This window comes from Rhinoraja longicauda, chromosome 24 (assembly GCF_053455715.1).
Source record: "Rhinoraja longicauda isolate Sanriku21f chromosome 24, sRhiLon1.1, whole genome shotgun sequence".
Classification (NCBI taxonomy): domain Eukaryota; kingdom Metazoa; phylum Chordata; class Chondrichthyes; order Rajiformes; family Arhynchobatidae; genus Rhinoraja; species Rhinoraja longicauda.
This window is the reverse complement of record NC_135976.1, coordinates 18,993,728-19,010,585: the sequence shown is the minus strand read 5'-3', so window position 1 is coordinate 19,010,585 and position 16,858 is coordinate 18,993,728. Positions and strand designations below refer to the sequence as shown.

Here is a 16,858-nt window from a genome sequence, read left to right as displayed (position 1 = left end):
GGTAGATGGATGGGTGGATGGATGGGTGGATGGATGGGTGGATGGATGGGTGGGTGGATGGATGGGTGGGTGGATGGATGGGTGGATGGATGGATGGGTGGATGGATGGGTGGATGGATGGGTGGATGGATGGGTGGGTGAATGGATGGGTGAAAATGACATCTGGACTGACCCAACGTTTTAAATAGAAATTCTAAGTGAGGTGATGCATCTAAAAATATAAGGTTTGTTAATTAGTTTTGCATTGTGTGCTATTTTGTAGAATGTGAGACAATATAATTTAGTTTCGAGACACAGTATGGGAACAGGGTGGACACAAAATGTTGGAGTAACACTCTGGAGAGAAGGAATGGGTGACGTTCAGAACCACAGTCTGAAGAAGGGTCTCGACCTGAAACGTCACCCGTTCCTTCTCTTCAGTGCAAGGAGTGGATGGGAAAGTGGGATAATATGGAACTAGTGTGAACGGGTGATTGATGATTGGCATAGGCTCAGTGGGCCGAAGGGCTGTTCCATGCTCTTTCTCTAAACTAAAGATATGCAGAACAGTCTGCAGTTTATAATCCTGCATAAAATCCACCCGTACAAGTAGCACAGTGGCGCAGTGGGAGAGTTGCTGCCTCACAGCGCCAGAGACCCGGGTTTGATCCTGACCACGAATGCTGTCTGTACGGAGTTTGTACGTTCTCCCTGTGACCGCGTGGGTTTTCTCCGGGTTCTCTAATTTCCTCCCATATCCCAAAGATGTCTAGGTTTGTAGGCTAATTGGCTTCTGTAAATTGTAAATTGTTCCTATTGTGTATGATCATGCTTGTGTACGGGGTGGTTGCTGGTCGCCGTAGATTCAGTGGGCCGAAGGGCCTGTTTCCACACTGTATCTCTAAAGATACAGTCTAAATATATTTCAAGCTGGCGATGTGTAAATGTATCCAGCATATGTCACCCCAATGGTATTCCATTGGGCTGGGCTGGGCTGGGCTGAATGAGTGGGTGGGTGGGTGGGTGGGGTTACAAAAAGGTCAACGACCCAGTGAACTACAAAACCTTCTGTTATTGTACGAGCCCAACCGTGTACAGTTCCACTTTAAAAAGAACTGGGGAAGCGTGGGAATAAGAGCTGGCCATTCAGACTCAAGCTGAGTAAACCATTCAAGATTACATTTGATCTGTTGCCCAGTTCCATCGATTCACTCCTTTAGACTTTAGAGATACAGTGTGGAAACGGGCCCTTCAGCCCACCGAGTCCACTCTGACCAGCGATCCCCGTACACTATCACTGTCCTACATGTTAGGGACAATTTACAATTTACAGAAGCCAAATGACCTACAAACCTGCAAGATCTTTGGAGTGTGGGAGGAAACCGGAGCACCTGGAGAAAGCTCACGCGGTCACAGAGAGGGCGTGCAGACTCCATACAGACAGCACCCGTAGTCAGGATCGAACCTGGGTTTCTGGCGCTATAAGGCAGCAGCTCTACCTGCTGCTCCACTGTGGCACCCGTATGTGGACGGGTTGATTGTAAGCATGTATAGTCTTTTCGTGGACTGGATAGCACGTAAAAAATGTTTTTCACTTTACCTCGATACACGTGACAATAAACTAAACTGAGAACTAAGAAACGAACTATTGCTTCCAATTTAGTGGTGTAGATGTTTGAGGAAGTTTAGCTGTTAAGCCTTTGGGATGGTTCAAGCTTGCTTTAATTTGCACTTCACGCTGAGTGTAAAAGGATGATGTACAATGAACCTGGTTTATGAGTTCCTTAATCTTCACATGGCAACAGGTTTGCATTCGTACTGTACAGTGATGTGTATAGCTTTGAAATTAAATTTTAACTTTGCGTGTATCTCCAATGTAAATGTAAGAAATTCGATATGATCCTGTTAATCAGCATGAATGCTTTCACAGTTAAATTCCTGCCAATTTCCTCTCTGATCTGCTGTTGCTGGGTGTTGGCATTTCTTTGTTTGCCCTCTTGCTGTGAGCAGCTGGGATCTGAGGCTTTGAGTTGACTCTGAGGGCTGCACTTAGAGCATTGTCTTCAGTTTTAGTCACTCCAAGATGGGGGAGAGAAATATCGTCAAGCTGGAAAGAGTGCAGAAATTTACCAGGATGTTGCCAGGACTAGAGGGCCTGAGCCACAGGGAGAGGTTGGGCAGGCTAGGACATTATTCCTTGGAGCGCAGGAGATGGAGGAATGATCCGATAAAGGTGTATTACTTCAGAGGGGAATAAATAGGGTGAGTGCATGAGGTCTTTTACCCAGGGTAAGGGGAATCAAGAACTAGAGGACATGGGTTTCAGGTGAGAGGTGCAAGATTTTAAAACTTTACTCCTTGCAGTACAGGAGGCTGAGGGGTGATCTTATAGAGGTGTCTAAAATAATGAGGGATACTTTGATCTCGGCCAGTTGGTTGGTACCTGGAATTGATTCTCCGACCACAGAACAGTGCGGTCGGTTAATGATCTCCCCTGCCATCTGGCTGCAGTTGCAATAATGGACATCAACAGGAGGAGCAGTGCAAGATGCAATAATTGCCACAATAGATATAATATTGCGAAGAGTTGCATGTTCCTTTAGGGAGGAGATGAGGAGGAATGCCTTTCGTCAGAGGCTGGTGAAACTGGGAATTCATTCCCACAGAAGGCCAACGAGGCTAAGTCGATGGATATTTTTAAGGCAGAGATAGGTAGATTCTTGATTAGTATGGGTGTCAAGGGTTATGGGGAGAAGGCAGGACAATGGGGTCAAGAGGGAAAGATAGATCAGCCATGATTGAATGGCGGAGTAGACTTGATGGACCAAATGGCCTAATTCTGCTCGTATCACCAATGAACATGAATACTGCGGACAATAAAATTGCAATAATGAATCTACAATACAAAATAATAGGTCGCATCCTATTATTGCAATAACAGGTCGAGTAAAGGTTGGGCTGGCACTGTCAGTCTGGGCACTCCACTCCTTACAGTAGAATGATCGTTGTTGGAACAGCGCGCATCAATGTGAAGTGAGGAGGGTGTGACATGGCTGCCGTGACCACCATACAACATCGTGGCACCGACATTTAAACAACAAACGACCATCGTAGAACGATAGGAGCTGGCTGGAACCATATAGCCACTGGCTGAGGTGCAAAGGTTCAACTTGTACGGAAAGAACGGAAAGTTTTAAGGAGACACGAGGAACTGCAGATCATGGAATCCAGCAAAACACAGAGTGCTGGAGTAACTCAGTGGGTCAGGCGGCATCTCTGGAGAACATGGATAGGTAGCGTTTTGGATCAAGACCCTTCCTCAGACTAGAAAGGTTTATTGTGTCGGAAGGAACTGCAGAAAAAAGACACAAAAAGCTGGAGTAACTCCATGGGTCAGGCAGCATCTCTGGAGAAAAGGAATAGGTGACATTTTGGGTCCTGTTTTTGAACTGGAAATAAATTATTTTTTAAAAACTATCTGAATTCTTCACAAATTTATGAATTTCACCCAAAGGCTCAAAGATTCCTTTATGACAGGATGTGACTGATGCTTTTCCCCTTTTAAGTATTATGCCTGTGGTTTATAGATTGTATCCCCCATATCGATTCTATTGAATCCCGCTACAATCACAGATAACTCTGGGTGTGCAAAGGTCACCGTCCAGGGTAGGCACTTTAAATCTTAATGTGTAAATGCTAGAGAATGATTAATGATTTAATAGATTTCTTTACAATCCAAGCTGTTTCTTTCCAAGGATGTCCCCCAGTGTGTCACAGGCAAGTTAAAACGGTCAGACAAAGGCCTTATATTGCTGCGTAAACCTTTATCCTGCGGAATAACAGAAACTTTAGGTTATTAGCACCATGTCTACAGAGATTGCACCTCGTCTATACGCAAGGCAATCCAATTCTATAACAAAGCAATTTCCACCTATGTTTCGATATTCTCAAATTTCTAATCTATATATCTGGTAGACACAAAAAGCTGGGGTGACTCAGCGGGGACAGGCAGTATCTCTGGAGAGAAGGAATGGGTGATGTTTTGGGTCAATGTAAGGGTCACTCACAGGTTAAACTGCAACATGGGAGATGAATTTAGAAGTTAATTAATGATCTATATTAACCAAACTGTCCTAACCCTGGTATTTGAGTAATTGTAAATATGTGGGAGATTGATAATTTACTTTGTTATTTATTTTCATCTGCTACATGCCACTCTTTACTAGGCAATACCACAGAATGGGTTACAATTGAATTATCAAATAAGTGCCAGAATTAGCTATTTGGAGGTTTTAGTGATAGAGTGCAGCGGTAGAGTTGCTGCCTTACTTAAGGTGAGAGAGGAGAGATTTAAGAGGGACCTCCGGGACAATCCTTTCACTCAGAGGGTAGCCCGCATCTGCCAGAGGAACGTATAGAAGCAGGTACAAAAATGACTTAAAAAAGATATTTGGACAGATATATGGATAGGAAGGGTTGAGAGCGATAAGGGCCAAATACAGGCAAATGAGACTAGCCCAGTTTGCCAACTTGGTCGGCATGGACAATTTGGGCTGAAGGGCCTGTTTCCATGCTGTACTGCTCTAAGACTGTCACTTCTTTAAGCAGGCTTGTGATTAATTTATTTCGTTTGGTGCTCCAGGAAATCAGACAAGTAATTAATTCTCAAGAACGCAGGGAATTATAAAATTAATTAGCATGCAGTCTGAAGAGCATAAAATCCATGTTACACCATATCCTGGGTTATCTCCTATGTTTCTAATTGGCTTACAGACATGCTCCAGTGCAATTTATTATGCGGTCTGCTTTATATAGATGTATCTTAATTGTTATGAAACCTGACAGTCTTTGACATATGAGGAAAGAATGGGTAGACTGGGCTTGTATTCACTGGAATTTAGAAGGATGGGAGGGGATCTTATAGAAACCTATAAAGTTCCTAAGGAATTGGACAGGCTAGATGTAGGAAAAAATGGTCCCGATGTTGGGGGAGTCTAGAAACAGGGGGTCACAGTTTAAGAATAAGGGGTAAGCCATTTAGGACTGAGGAGAGGAAAATAAATTTCACCCAGAGAGTTGTGAATCTGTGGAATTTTCTGCCACAAATTCACTGGATGTTTTCAAAAGAGAGTTAGATTTAACTCTGAGGGCTAATGGAATCAAGGTATATGGGGGAAAAGGCCGGAACGGGGCACTGATTTTGGATGATCAGCCATGATCATATTGAATGGCGGTGCTGGCTCGAAGGGTTGAATGGCCTCCTGCTGCACCTATTGCTAGTGTGCTGATCACATGGATTAACTTGCAGGAGACAATCAGGAGATGGGAAGGATTAAAAGGGAAAACCCACAGGTTGGTGTCACGTTCAATTGGATTGTTTGAGTTTATTATATAAACCAACAAACACTTGATTAAGACTTGAGGAACTGCAGATGATGGAATCTCAAGCAAAACACAAAGTGCTGGAGGAACTCAGCGGGCCGGAAAGCATCAGTGTGGGGAATGGACAAAAAGCTACCGGGTTGAGATGCTGGGTGCACCAGTTTCCTCCTACCTCCCAGAGATGAGTGTGTTGGTGGATTAACTGACCACTGTAGATTTCCTCCAATGTACAAGTGAGTGGTGAAATAAAGGGAGAGTTGCTGAGAATAAAGGAAGTATAATACAAATGGATTACTGTAGGATTAGAGTAAATGGATGTTGATGGCTGGTGTGGACTTGTTGGGCAAAGGCCTGTTTCTGTGCTGTGTTCCTAACTGAAGCTAGAACAAACACTGGTCATCCCAACAACATCACACCTCCAGCTGATCATGAGAGGAAAAGATCGGGTAGATCTCGGGTTAGGACTTCTTCAGACACGGCTGAAATGTAGCTTAAAGTGAAGCCGATTAGTATTGATGCCCCTTGATGGTGGCTTTGATGCGCTTTGTATCTGCTAATGGTGTCTGTCAGCTGTCGTGTGGTGTGTGCCAGAGGGGGTGGGGGGGGAAGATGAATACCAGTGCCAAAGATGACGTTCTTCTGGTATGTCTCATGAAGAGGAGGCAGTTGTTGAGTTGCCTCGAAGGCTTGAAACCTCTTGTCCCATCAAAGGACAGAAGACTATTGAACACAGCTCTTTGTTCTCTCTCATTGTTCTGGGCTGAGGTAATCTTATTGTTCAGATAACGTTCAGATCTATGTCTCTCTTTCTTTGACCCCTGAGTGCTAGGTAACAAGGTGTACAATTCCACCCCACTACACATGCATTTTCACTTTTTTGCCTCTGACTATTTTGTGCATTTGGCTTGTAAAGTGATATCGGAGAGTTCTCATTGGGAAGAACATAGAGGGGTTTAAGGTCAAATCTGGGAGCAAAGGTGTATATATTTCCCTAAAGTTGGCGAGTCAAGTGGACAGGGTGGTGAAGAAGGCATTTGGCAAGCTTGCCTTCACTGGGAAGGGTACTGAGTACAAAGATGGGACATCGTGATTGCATACAAGTTGTTGGTGAGACCACATTTGGAGCACAGTGTGCAGTTCTGGTCGACCCACCATTAAACGATCTGTAGTCGCTTATCATCCATGACATCAGGTGAGAAATGGTGAGTGTTACAAGTGCATCGACATCAGGTGTAGATGATAGTGCAGAGGAGGTTTGCCAGAATGGGCCCTGGATTATGGGACATTGGCTATGGTGAGAGGTTCGACAGACTTGGATTGCTTTCTCGGGAACGCTGGAGATTGAGGGGGACCTGATAGAAGTATATAGAATTGTGAGTGGCACAGACAGGGTAGACAGTCAAAGCCTTTTCCCCAGGATGGAAATGTCAAAGACTAGAGGGCATAGCTTTAAGGTGAACAGGGCAGAGTTTAAACGAAGGTCATGTTCGGCATTGGCATTGTGGGCTGAAGGACCTGTTCCTGTGTGGCACTGTCCAATGTTTCTCCAATGCTTTCTGTTTTGCACAAGATTCCAGCATCTGCAGTCTTGATTTAGCTTAATTCAAGTTAGAGATAAAGCATGGAAAGAGGCCGTGCGGCCCATCGAGTCCACGCTCACCATTGATCACCTGCTCACACGAGTTTTATGTTCTCTCTCTTTCTCAATCATTCCCGACACACTCGGGGCAATTTACAACCCAATTAACCTACAAACCTGCACGCCTTTGTGATGTGGGAGGAAATCTGAGCACCCGGAGCAAACCCACGCGGTCATATGGAGAACGTACGAACTCCACACAGACAGCGTCCGAAGACGGGATCGAACCCGAGTCTCTGGCGCTTTGAGGCAGCAGCTCTACCAGCTGCGCCATTGTGCCAACCTTCTTACTCCATTTGGTATCATTCCTCGCTGGCTTGCCATACTTTGTGCCCTGCTTGCTCTGTCACCAACCTTCAACTTGAAAGGGACGAATGACTTCTGAATCCTGCAGAAATATTTTTAATGCAACGTTGATTGTTTTTATTTAAGAAACTGCAGACTTGAGACTCGAATGAATGGATGACCTGAGGGAGGTGGGATTTGTTCTTCTAGTTGTGCACTTACTCAATGGCTGATATTTCTCCTTTTGTCTGGCTCAGCCTAGAGATATTTTATTTTAAATTGCATCAAAATAAAATGAGCTACCTTTCTTCGGGCCCTCGATTAGGCTTTATTTAATGCTGTCTTTCAAATGCAAATAACATCGCTGAGAACTAGATTATGCCCTTGTTCCCATCTCACTAAAGGCTGGAAAACAAAACAAATGCTCCCGTGATAATTCACTTGGGGATGTGTTTTGGGGATGTGTTCCTGCGTATTGTAAAGGTCAGTTGTTCCATGTGCTGTGTTGTACGGGAAAGAATAGTGAGTGCTAATAACTTCTAAATAGGGGGTCGGATGGAGACTGGAAGCAGATTGGGAAATCGTTTCGCTGAACACACGCTCAGTCTGCCTTTGCCTTTGTGATCTCCCGGCTGCCAACCATTTTAACTCCCCTTCCCATTCCCAAACTGACCTTTCTGTCCTGGGCCTCCACTGCCAGAGTGAGGCCAAACGCAAATTGGAGGAAGAGCATCTCGCATTTCGCCTGGGCAGCTGACCAAGCAGGGGTACTAATGTTGATTTCCCTGCATTCCATCTATCCCCCCCGACCCCCCCCCCCCCCCTCCAGAGTAGACAGTTGAACCTTTTCCCGCAAGGTGGAAATGTCAAGAACTAGAGGGCACTGCCTTAAGATGAGAGGAGCAAGGTTTAAAGGAGATATGCGGGCCAAGTGTTTTACAGAGAGTGGTGGGTGCCTGGAATACACTGCCAGGAGTGCTAATGGAAGTAGATGCAATAGAGGCATTTAAGAGACTTTTAGATTGGCACATGGACATGCAGGGAATGAGGAGATATGCTCAAGAGGGCGGCACGGTGGCGCTGCCTTACAGCGAATGCAGCGCCGGAGACTCAGGTTCGATCCTGACTATGGGCGCCGTCTGTACGAAGTTTGTACGTTCTCCCCGTGCCCTGTGTGGGTTTTCTCCGAGATCTTCGGTTTCCTCCCACACTCCAAAGACGTGCAGGTTTGTAGGTTTTTTTGGCTGGGCAAATGTAAAAAATTGTCCCTAGTGGGTGTAGGATAGTGTTAGTGTGTGGGGATCGCTGGGTGGCGCGGACCCGGTGGGCCGAAGGGCCTGTTTCTGTGCTGTATCTCTAAATCTAAAAAAATCTAAAAATATGGATCACATGCATGCAGATGAGATTAGTATAATTTGGCATTGTGTTTGGCATGGACATTGTGGGCCAATGGACCTGTTCCTGTGCTGCACTGTTGCATGTTCTAGTGCTTCCTGGTAATCTCACAGTAAACACAATACAGACCACGAGATACATTCAACGTGTTACACGGATACACTTAATTACAGCTCTATCTGTAGGTTCTCAATACCCATAAGGTGAGCAAGAGAGAGCCCATCTTCTTGATTTTCGTGGGTTTTTTTTCTCAACCCTGGAAGAATTCGAAGCCAAACCGATCTTGATCGATCCCATTTACCTCAGTGGAGACCTTTGAACTATCTTTAGTCGGACTTTACCTTGCACTAAACGTTATTCCCTTTATCCTGTATCTGTATACTGTGGACGGCTTGATTGCAATCGTGTATAGTCTCTCCGTTGACGACATAACACGCAACACTAAAGCTTTTCACCCTATCTTGGTGCACGCAACAATAATAAACTGACCCAAACTCTATCCAATTACTTTGCATACATGAATCCAAATGACCTCTTTACGACTGGCTGGTAACCGGAAGTTGTCTCCATGTCAACCCAAGCCATGAGATTCATTTTAATTCCCCTACTTGCTGCCACTGTAACTGAGACCTAACTCTTGTGAGAGTCGGTGACAGAGTCAACTACACATGCAACCTGTTCTGCCAAGATGTTATGGATTGTTTTACTCTGCTCCACTCTCGTTCAAGTGAATTAGCGTTTGATATTGTTCGTGCTGAGCCACAGGCAAAATCGTACGTTCTTCTCGTGCTTTCGAAATCTAAATCACTTTATGATATATTTTTAGCGGCACTAATGTAGATGCCCTTTTAGTTCCAAATAACGTGGTTAAAATAAAAATCTAATGGTTTTCTGCATGAACAAACTGTACTCTTCCTCATCCATGATGGAATGGGAACAATCAGCCTTGCAGCAATTTGCACAGTCAGCACCTTGCTTTTGCTTTGTCCTGCCCCTCCTAGCTTTCTCTCTCTCCCCCCCCCCCCCCCCCCCCCACTTTAATCAGCCTGAAGAAGAGTCCTAACCCGAAATGTCACCTATCCATGTTCTCCAGTGATGCTGCCTGACCCGCTGAGTAACTCCAGCACTTTGTGGCCTTCTTAGATTAATTGGGTGCTTTACCAGATGGAGATTGGTGGTTATTGGATTGTACTCTACACAATGGCGGTTCCGGCCTCCACTGAATCAATGAAGCAGGAGAAACGGATTTCATTTATGAAGTCTCCTCTCCCCACTCTACTTTCAGACTGAAGATTGGTCCCGACCCGAAACATCGCCCATCTTGTTTCTCCAGAAATGATACCTGACCTGCTGAGATAATCCAGCGTCTATGTAAACTAAGTTACATGTGCAGGAAGGAACTGCAGATGCTGGTTTAAACCGACGATAGACACAAAAAGCTGGAGTATCTCAGCGGCACAGGCAGCATTTCTGGAGAAAAGGAACAGGTGACGTTTCGGGTCGAGACCCTTCTTCAGACTGCAATAACTTCCCCTTCTCCATATTGGCATGCTCGGAGTCACAGTGACAAATTGGCAGCTTGTTTAACCTGCGTTAATTGCAGCATTTCATCAGAGGGTTTGTTGACACTTGCTGCAGTCTCTGACCTGCCTGTCGTGTTGTTGTCTGCCCCATGCTTACTGTGGAAGGAGAGCTGCTTTCTGGGATGTTTGTTGACTCTTTCTTGCTGTTTACCAAACTTCTTTCCCCCCTCTAATTAGCAACTGCTTACCCTGTTTCTGATAGCTTGACTCTGAGACCAGGCTTTGGAGAGGTATTCTTCATATCCATTCAGTCGCTCTTTTTATTTTCTCTCTGAAATCGTACTCGTCTGGTGAAAAAAAGATAAAAAAACCAAAAGGGATCTTTAGTCTGATAAAGGCTTCTCCTGGACTGCAGCCTTGCCGTGGTGGAGAGGCTTGTGTACTCCACAAGTGATCATGTGAGCTAGGCCGGATGGGGTTTTATATCCCTGGCAGGTTCAACCAAACCGGACAGGTCATGGGTGACGAAGCAGTCCCTGGTCCTCCAAGTTGGGGGGTTGGGTGTGAGGTTAACTACCCCACCCAAAACGAGGGATATGAGGCAGCAATGGGAAAACATGGAGTGGGGAAAACGAATGAAAATGGTGAGATGTTTGCTGAGACCTGTGTTAACAATAACCTAGTGATTGGGGGAAGTGTATTCCCCCATAAAACAATCCACAAAACAACTTGGGTGTCACCAGATCATGTCACGGAAAATCAAATTGACCATATTTGTATCTGTAAAAAGTTCAGAAGGTCCATGGAAGATGTCAGAACAAGTAGAGGAGCAGATGTGGCTTCAGACCACTACCTCCTGGTAGGAAAATTCAAGCTAAGGCTGAGGAGACACTACTGGGCCAAAAGCCAAAGAGCAAAATACAACACTGAATATCTCAGCAGTGCTCAAGTGGTGAAGAAGTTCAAGGATATCCTCTCAAGGGAAAATACAGAGCGATAGCTGAGGAGGAAGGAAGGATGGACAATAAATGAGGAGTAGGAACACCTAAAAACTGCTTGGAGCTCAACCTGTGAGGAGGCCCTGAGAAGGACCCAAAAGCACAAGGAGTGGATAACACCAGAAACCCTCAACACAATCCAACAGAGGAGAAAGTTCAAAGAGAAGGTGAACAACTCAAGAACAAGAACTGAAAAGGCTTTGGCCCAAAAGGAGTACAACAGATGCCACAAAGAAGTGCGAAAGAACATCAGGAGGGACAAGAGAACACAGGTGGAGAGGCTAGCCAAGGAGGCAGCAATTGCTGCGACTCAAAGGAACATGAGGGAGTTGTATACCATCACAAGGAAATTGTCCAGGACACACCTGCACAGTAATAAACCAATTACAGACAAGAACGGCCAACTGCTTTCAACCCAGGAGGCGCAGCTCGACAGATGGGTAGAGCATTTCGAAGAAGTCTTAAACAGGCCACCACCAGCAGTGCAGCCACATATTCCCAAAGCCAGGATACCACTACATATTAAGTGTGATAGACCAACAAAATCAGAAATAAAGGCTGCAATCAAGCAAACTGGCTAGGCAGCTGGCCCTGACAATATTCCACCTGAAGCCCTGAAAGTAGATATAGACTCGTCAACAGAAATGCTCTATGGCTTCTTTGGGACAATTTGGGAGGAGGAAAATACACCCGCAGAATGGGCAGAGGGACACATTGTGAATCTGCCAAAAAAAGGTGACCTAAGAAAATGTAACACTACTTTCTGTACCCAGTCAAATTCTCAACCGGGTCATCCTCAACTGTCTTCAGGAAGCTGTAGATGAGAGGCTACGGGACCAGCAAGCAGGATGCAGGAAGGATCGCTCATGCACAGACCACATAGCAACACTGCACATCATCATTGAACAGTCTATTGAATGGAACATGTCCCTGTACATCAACTTCATCGACTTTGAGAAAGCGTTTGACAGCTTAGACAGGACAACACTATGGCGCCTAATGGACCACTATGGAATTCCCACCAAGATCATAAACTTAATCAAGAACTCGTATGATGGAACCTCATGCAAAGTTATGCATGCAGACCAGCTCTCCCCGAGCTTTAGTGTCAAGACGGGCGTCAAGCAGGGATGCCTACTGTCACCATTCCTGTTCCTCCTGGCAATTGACTGGATCATGATGGAAACAACTGAAGGGAAAAGAAATGGAATTCAGTGGACAATGTGGGGACAGCTAGATGACCTTGACTTTGCAGATGACATGGCTCTCCTTTCACACACACAGATACAAATGCAGGAGAAGACGGACAGACTCTTACAAGCTGCAACAAAACTTGGTCCTACACCCAATACAGCAAAGACACAGGTGATGAAGATCCACTCCAAAACCAGCAACCCTATCCTCATGCACAGCACTGCCCTGGAGGAGGTAGAAACATTCACAGACCTAGGCAGTGTTGTGGACACCACCGGAGGGGCAGATGCAGACATTAAAAACAGAATCAATAAGGCTAGGGTGGTGTTTAACATGCTCAGGAAGATCTGGAGTTCAAACTACATCTCACTCAACACCAAAATACGTATCTTTAATTCAAATGTGAAGCAGGTAATGCTGTATGGATCAGAGACATGGAAAACAACAAAACACACAACAAACAGGCTGCAAACATTCATTAACACCTGCCTCGGGAGAATACTAAACATCTGGAGGAGAGACAAAGTAAGCAATGTGGACCTGTGGAAAAGAACTCCAGCATTTTGAGTCTATCTTTGGTGTAAACCATCATCTGCAGTTCCTTCTTACACAAAATAAATCTTTGGTTTAGTTTATAGACACAAAAAGCTGTAGTAACCCAGTAGGATAGGCATCATCTCTGGAGAGAAAGAATGAGTGATGTTTCGGGTCAAGCCCCTTTAGTTTTTTAATGTCACATGTACTGAGGTTTAGTGAAATACTTTTTGTTGCATGCTATCCAGTAAGCAAAGAGACTATACATGATGACAATCAAAGTGTCCACAGTGTACAGATACAGATACAGGATATAACGTTTAGAGCAAGGTAAGGTCAGATTAATGATAGTTCGAAGGTGTCCAATGTAGTAGATGGGAGGCCAGGACAGCTCTCTAGTTGGTGAGAGGATGGTGAGATGGTGATGCAGCGGTAGTCCTGCATTCAATCCTGATCATGGATGCTGTCCGTATGGAGTTTGTACGTTTTCTCCGTAGGGACTGCATGGGTTTTCTCCGGGTGCCCCAACTTCCTCCCACACTAAAGACCTCCAGGTTTGTAGGTTACATGGCTTTGGTAAATTGTCCCCAGTGTGTAGGATAGTGCTCTTGTACAGGTGATCATTGATGATTGCTGGTCGGCGCGGGCTTGCTGGGCTAAAGATCTAAAGCCTACAGGACCAGTAAGGCTCCAGTCATGTAACCTCACAGACTCAGAGTTTTAGCGGTGTGGCCATTTGTTCTGGTTTACCCCAGACAGAATCCTCCCAGGGAATGCAGGTGGGCTTTCACTGTCGGAGTTTCACTGCCAGTGAGAATTTGCCGCATTACACTATTTACACCATATCCTGAGGATTCCAGGAATGGGCAAGGGTACATTAAATAGCACTTCAGACATATCTCTGAAGAGTTGGATAATGATTTAATTACAACCTGTTGACATCGTGTTAGTTGCTGAACCTCAATTTAAGTTTAGAAATACAGCATGGAAACAGGCCCTTCTTCCCACCGAATCCACGCCAACTATCGATCACATGTTCACGCCAGTTCTAAGTTATCCCACTTTCCTCATCCATTCCCTACACACTAGGGGCAATTAACGTACAAACCCGCATGTCTTTAGGATGTGGGAAACCGGATCACCCAGAGGAAACTTGGCAGAATGGGCAAACTCCACACAGATAGCACCCGAGGTCAGGATCGAACCCGGGTCTCTGGCGCTGTGAGTCAGCAGTTCTACCCGCTGCACCACTGAGCCGTCCATGTGTGGATGCTAACTGGAAAACAAGACTTTGTTATTAATATTTCCCAAAACCTCAGAAATAATGTGTCACCACCTGGCTAATGAAAACATGACGAGTCTTAATTTTTCTACCTAATTCTATGACACTTGGTCACAAACCCCATTTATAAATCTGATTTTAATCTTGAAGATCTGAAATAAAAACATGGGTATTAGACAAACAATCCCTTGTGGTGTAAAGCACTGACTGTTTTTGCTGTGCTCGATTAGCTTTGAAAATGATTTTCATGAGATATTATTACCTAGACTTACGACAGGCTTTGCTACTATAATAGCCGTGGCAAATTTTTGACGTGGAAGGTAGATTGACAGCAAATCTAATAAGCTGTGTCCTGAAGGTAATTGTGACCTGCTGTTGATTTTGCTTGGCTTTGTTCAGCCATAACATCAGCTAATATATATAGATTGTATCTACATTATTGTCCAATTACATGGCGCAGTGGCACAGCGGTAGAGTGTTGCCTTACAGCACGAGAGTCCCTGGTTCGATCCTGACTATGGGTGCTGTTTGTACGGAGTTTGTATGTTCTCCCTGTGACCGTATTGGTTTTCTCCGGGTGCTCCGGATTCCTCCCACACTCCAAAGACGTGCAGATTTGTAGGTTAATTAGCTTTGGTTAAGAAAAAATTGTAAATTGTCACTAGTGTGTAGGATAATGCTAGTGTACAGGATGATCGCTGGGTGGCATGGACTCGGTGGGCCAATGGGTCGGTTTCCACGTTGCATCTCTAAAGTCTACATGAAAGCATGTTATTCTGTTTCAGTCAAATACTCAAACACGTGAATGACCACGTTAAATATGCTTATATTTTCTTTTCTTCTCTGTTTCCTTGAAGCACCTGACCAAACGTTAAGACAAAGCTGCAAAATTAGGCCATTCGGCCTATTGAGCCTACTCCGCCATTCAATCATGACTGACCTATCTTTCCCACTCAACCCCATTCTCCTGCCTTCTCCCATTAACCTTTGACACCCTTACTATTCATGAATCTGTCAATCTCCGCTTTACCCATTGACTTGGCCTCCACAGCCGTCTGTAGCAATGAATTCCCCAGATTCACCATCCTCGCTCGTCTAAAGAAATTCTTCCTCATTTACTTTCTAAAGGTACATCCCTTTATTCAGAGGCTGTGCCCTCTGGTCCTAGACTCTCCCACTTGTGGAAATATTCTCTCCACATCAATTCTATCTCTTAGTTGTGTTTTGCACTAATATTTTAAACTTATTAAACTTTTCTTTTTGTTTAGTTTATTATGTTATCTATGAGTATGGTATTTGCAGACCTGTTATGCTGCAGCAAATAAGAATGTTATTGTCCCACTTCTGTGGTTATGACAATTAAACACTTGACTCTTGGTGCTTGAACTAACAGAAGGGTGATATCACCATAGATAGACACAGAAAGCTGGAGTAACTCAGCGGGACAGGCAACATCTCTGGAGAGAAGGAATGGGTGACATTTTGTGTCGAGACCCTTCTTCGGACTAGTTGGGGAAAAGGGAAACGAGAGCCATAGACGATGAAGTAGAGAGATCATGAACAATGAATGAAAGATATGTAAAAAAGTTACGATGATAAAGGAAACAGGCCATTGTAAGCTGTTTGTTGGGTGAAAACAAGAAGTGGGTGCGACTTGGGTGGGGGAGGGATAGAGAGAGCAGGAATGTCAGGGTTACTTGAAGTATGAGAAATCAATATTCATACCACTGGGCTGTAAGCTGCCCAAGCGAAATATGAGATGCTGTTCCTCCAATTTGCGTTTCGCCTCAGTCTGACAATGGAGGAGACCGAGGACAGAAAGGTCAGTGTGGAAATTGTAAGGAGAATTAAAGGACATTCTGATCTCAGGCAGTGAGTATTGATGTGGTATTTTTACAAATAGAGGGCACAGTTTTTTTTCAAAAGGGAATACTTGAGATATTCAGCGGGTCAAGTTGTTTTTGTTGGGAGAGAAATAAGTGCAATATTTCAGGATGAAGATTGCGTCAGAATTATTGGATTGTGATTAGCTTTAAGCATACTTTTGATTACTTTTGACCTCTCACCCAAAAGCACTTATCGTCAATTGTCCAAGACTCAAGAGTGTTTAACTTTAGACTTTAGAGATACAGTGCGGAAACAGGCCATTCGACCCACTATCACTATCTAACATTATCCTTCCTATACGCTGGGGAACTTTACAATTTTATTGAAGCCAATTAACCTGCAAAACCGCAAGTCTTTTGAGGGTGGGAGGTAACTGGAGCACTCAGAGGAAACCCACGTAGTCAGGATGGAACCCAGTCTCTGGCGCTGCAGGGCCGCAATGCCAACAACTGCATCACTGGGCCGCCCTGCGGGTTTAACTGTCATATATATAAACAATTACATTCTTACTTGGAGCAGCATAACTGGTCTGTAAGCACAGTACTCATAAATAGCATAAACAAAAACATTTTCAATAATTAAAAACCCCAATATTAGTGGAGGAGAACCCGACGTGCAACCAAGACAGTTTGTATTTCACAGTTCAGTTGGCGTTGTGCAGTATTCAAGAGCCTGATGGTTGCTGGGAAGCAGCTGTACTTGAACCTGGTGGTCACAGTTTTCAGAACAGCCATTGGTTTAATGCCGATCCTCCTGCCTA

At 44.7% G+C, this 16,858-nt stretch overlaps 1 protein-coding gene across 5 annotated transcripts in view; it reads left to right on the top strand.

Annotated features, from left to right (window-relative positions):
• The window catches only part of celsr2 (cadherin, EGF LAG seven-pass G-type receptor 2), a 198,603-nt gene that overhangs the window by 48,689 nt on the left and 133,056 nt on the right, over window positions 1-16,858 (top strand). The window lies entirely within an intron of this gene.